The following is a 4433-nucleotide window of genomic DNA, read 5'->3' as shown; positions in this document are numbered from 1 at the left end:
ATGTGTGTGTGTGTGTGTGTGTGTGTGGTGTGTGTGTGTGGTGCATGTGTGGTGTGTGTGTGGTGTGTGTGTGTGGTGCATGTGTGGTGTGTGTGTGGTGTGTGTGTGTGCACACACCGCGCAGTGGCTGGAGAGAGAGGGACTGCACAAAGATTTCCTTTCCAGAGGGAAACCTCGGGTCCATCCAAGCCCCAGACTCCAGCGGAGCAAACACCACACGGAGCAGGAGAGCGGAGGGCCCAGCGCAGAGGCAGGGTGTGCAGGCTCCAAAAGGGCAGACGCCAGGCCTGCTGGCGTCGCCCCCACACCCGCCTGGGCCCCCCACATCAGGGCAGGCTAAACATGAGGAGGCTCCTGTCTCCAGGGCTGGAAGAGAGGCGCCCTCGTTAAAACTCAGATAAACAGTTTATCAGGAGATGAATGAGCCACCGGGCTCCAGAGTCGGCTCCCCTTCCCCAGCGTGGAGCCAGGTGGGGAGGGGGCCGCAGGCGGAGCGGGAGCCCGGCTGGGGAAGGGATGGGGCTGGGCTGCCCGGCTGCAACCAGCGCCTTTCCTCCTCTTGGCCTTTAGCTTTGTCTCTGTTCCTGGAAATGCATTTCACATTTCTTTCCCCATTTTCCCACCCCAGCCTAAGGTTGGGAGTTATTGGCCTTCCCTCTCCCTCCTTTCTCTCCTCCTTTCTGCACCCGCACCCCTCAAATGCCTATGCTGGTCAGAACTTCACTGTGTGAACTAGAGTCCCGTCACCAATAGGACACACAAAATTGGAAGTGTTGTGAAGCTGGTCCCCGGCAGGCCATGGGGCATCCATCACCCTCCGTCTGGCCTCGGAAGTCCTCTCCACTCTCTCATTCTTCCACCACCCAGGAAAGTGCCAAGCCTCCTGGCGGACTTTTCCTCACTTTGCTAAGTTGGGTCAGGTTCAACAAGTGCTACTTTGGGTCTCAGTAAGAAAAAGCCCATCAAATTCAACTATTATGAGACCCGAGAGACAGTCATAATCAGAGGGGGATGATTTTCATATGCCTGGGATGATGCCAGGCCTAAAAGATGGCAGCTATCATGTCTTCTCTATGTCAGGGGAGCACCAGAGAGGTAAGCTGACTTGCCCGAGGTCACACAGCCGGTAGGTTGCAGGTTTCCAACATCCCGCCTCATGTCCTTTGTACATCACCCAGGCTGCCTCAAGTTTATGTTTCCAGGACCAAAAAAGCAGGAAGATTGTTGAATTGTTCTTCGAATCAGCTGGAAATAAGAAACGACGCATAAAAGCACCCTGGGTCCTCTTGCCTTGATCTGGAGTTGCCGAAGCAGTTGTTCAGAGGAGGGTTTCAATTTCCCTTGCCCGGAGCATTTGCAGGGAGAGGGACAGAAATCCTGGGATAAGGACAGCCAAGAATGGACCTCCGCTCACCTGGTTCACTAGACTCTCCCTACACTGGCTGCCAAGGCCCAAGGCCCTAGCCCATCTCCACGAAAGTCCAAACACCCCCCCACCGTGAGGGCCTGATCAGAAAGCTGAGCTGATCGCCATCCTTCCCTTGGCCCATCTCCCACCCCACAGCTTCCTTTTGAAGAAATACAACCCTCTTTGTCCTGCTTGTCAAGCTCCCTCTTCAATAGAGCCGCAGAAGCATTGAAATGGGTCGGCTGTTGAGTCCCCAAGAAATGCCAGTGCCCCTCCCCCAAACTCGAGGGCCTGCAGAGGTGGAGAATAGCTAGCTCAGTTGCACATGTTGAGTGGACAGAAAGCAGGCCCAGAGGTGTTGCAGTTGATTTCAACAGCATCCCAGCCCCTTCAAGCCTCTCTGGCCCATACCTGAGATGGTTGGCTTGTTGAGGGCAGTGGGGTCCCCTGAAGAACTAACATTTGTTGAAAGACTATTGCCCACTATACACTCTGCTCCGGGTGCTGTGCTGAGCTAAACATGCCCTACCTCCTCCTTTACAGAGCACAATTCTGAGAGGTGTGTGTCAATCCCATTTGACAGATGAGGAAATGGAAGTTTGGAGTGAAGATGCTACGCAGGTAACCCAGCTGGTGAGTGGCAGGGCTAGAATTCCCACTGAGAGCCACCGGATCCAGAGGTTGTCTTTGTGTTGACTTTCCCTGTTTGTGATATTTCCTCCTCCATCCAGATCTTCTGTATCCAGATCCTTGTATCCATAGTACAGTGTGCCCAACTGGGGGGAGGGGGCGGGCGGGGGGCAGGAGTGTCTGCTTCTTACCCTCATCCTCCTCCTTGGCTGGGACCTGCACCCTGAGTGGCTGAGCTGCATGCAGACTCAAATTGTCAATCTCCTACTCTCGCTACTCAGATAACATATCCTTTTCTTCATTAAGCCCAGCTGAAGCTCAGCTCTACCTGCTTGTCAAGCTCCCTCTTCAATAGAGCCGCAGAAGCATTAGTATTACTATTAGTATTAGTAATATTAGTATTACTTAGTCTCTGCAAACAGCATCCCCAAATTCACCCAGTACCTAAATATAATGGGCATAGATTGGGTGACCAACTGTAAGCTCCCCAAGTGGGCCATTTCAGAACCCCACAGTGAAGGACAAGTGCAGCATGAAAATGATATAGCTTATATTATAATTGTTTTTGACTTGGGGGGGGGGGTCACCATAATGTATTATAAAATTTTGAACAGCATTCAGAGCATAGCATGGAACTGTAATATTTCTCAAAAGTGGGCATGGGTTCTTCAAAGGTTGTGAAACACTAGTCTACACTGTTAAGGGAATAGATTTTTCCCCACACTTTTTAAATGTTTTTTTCATGTGCTTGTCGTATCCCCCTTAACTAGACTACAACAGTCATGGAGGGTGGTGATCGACGGCGAGTTCTTTCTCCTTTGTGTTTTTCTCCCTGGTCTTCACCCCATGGACAGTCTATAAACAGGTTACCCAAACTATTGTCTAACATGGTTTGTTTTTCATTCCCAAGGGACTTTTTTTTTCTGTTCAGTCCAATCTAGCCAACCTAAATAAAAGGCTGAATGATCTGGGTTGGTTTTCAAACAAAAATAGGTGATTTGCAGGAGGAGAGACGAGACTGATGGTACAGAGAACAGCACAATAAAACATCCCTAATTGGAACCTACCATCTCAGGAGGGCTGGGCTAGAAGTTAGCCTTTGAACTCGTTACTGAAAAATTATTTTCTTTAGTTAATTCACAGCAGTGACAAAATTGCTCTGGAACATTTAATCTTCCTAAGAAAACAAACTAGTGCCAGCCCCCTAAAGCACATCAAACAGAAAGGAGCATTGTTTAAGAGCCTACTACGCTCCAGGTTGCAGTCACACATGATTTCAGAATCAACTCAACTCAGACAACCAATGAGCTGTTCTTATTTCCATCAAAGCGAGATTTCCTTTTAGGCAGTACCTTTAATAGTCTAATTCTAGATATTGTCTAGACTTGAAAGTTTAAGAGAATGTTTTCAGCTGAAACTGGCCAAACTTCCCAACTGCTGAGGTTTTGCAAAAAGACTGTGAAACAATGTGTTTTCTTTCGTAGACAGATGACAAACTTCTGGAGGGTGGAGGACAGCACAGGTTGAGAGGAAAAACTAGATCCTTGGGGGAAAGAAAGTAGAGTGTTTTTACACTGTCACAAGGAGACCTCCTAACTCCACTCCATGGAATGCTGGTGAGTACTTGAGTCATTCACTCCTAATCTCTCTTCTCCAGCTTTTTCCAGACTCCAATCACATCCACCACAAAGGAAAATGAGTTTGAGTTTTGAAGCTTGGATTCTGTTCTTCATCCAAGGGAAAATTAACCAGAAGTGTCACTCCAATATCCGTCTCCCGTGAGAGAAACTGCTTCTAGAAGGGAAAGCATCATGCAGGTTTATTTAGAATCACAGAAAGGCAGGACGATGAGAGTAATGTAGTTGTCACTAATGCAAAAAGTAAGGGATATGATGCCACAAAAGTGACTTGTCTAAGGTTCACATAGTTACATCAGGCTGGAGCCTAGCCAGGACTCAGGTCTCCTCACTACCAGTTCACCTTTGAAGTTTCTGGTCTGCACTCTTGCCCATTGAGGCCGATTTAGTGCAGTACTATTCATATGACATTTGAGGGGCTCGGGGAGTAATCTCAGGAAGTTGGTTTACACTAAGGGCCTGGCGAGCTTTGAGAGAACAGCCGGCACCAGGATAGACACGCACGCACTGACGCGGACACAGAAGCAGAAACTGAGCTGGTCAGATGCATAGCCCGCAAACCCACCTCGCAGGGCGTTCGGCCACTCAGGGTGCAGGACCCGGCCAAGGAGGAGGAGGAGGGTGAGGAGCAGACCCCCCTCGTAGGCCTGGGTAACAGACGGGCAGGAGTGCTTCCTAGGAATTACATCACGCTGCGAAACACTGCGGCTCCCTGACTCCCCCAGGGGAAAATGTGTGTGTGTGTGAGGGGGAGGGGG

Source organism: Myotis brandtii, unplaced genomic scaffold (genome assembly GCF_000412655.1).
Source record: "Myotis brandtii unplaced genomic scaffold, ASM41265v1 scaffold383, whole genome shotgun sequence".
NCBI classification, from domain to species: Eukaryota; Metazoa; Chordata; class Mammalia; order Chiroptera; family Vespertilionidae; genus Myotis; species Myotis brandtii.
This window is presented reverse-complemented; position numbering follows the sequence as displayed.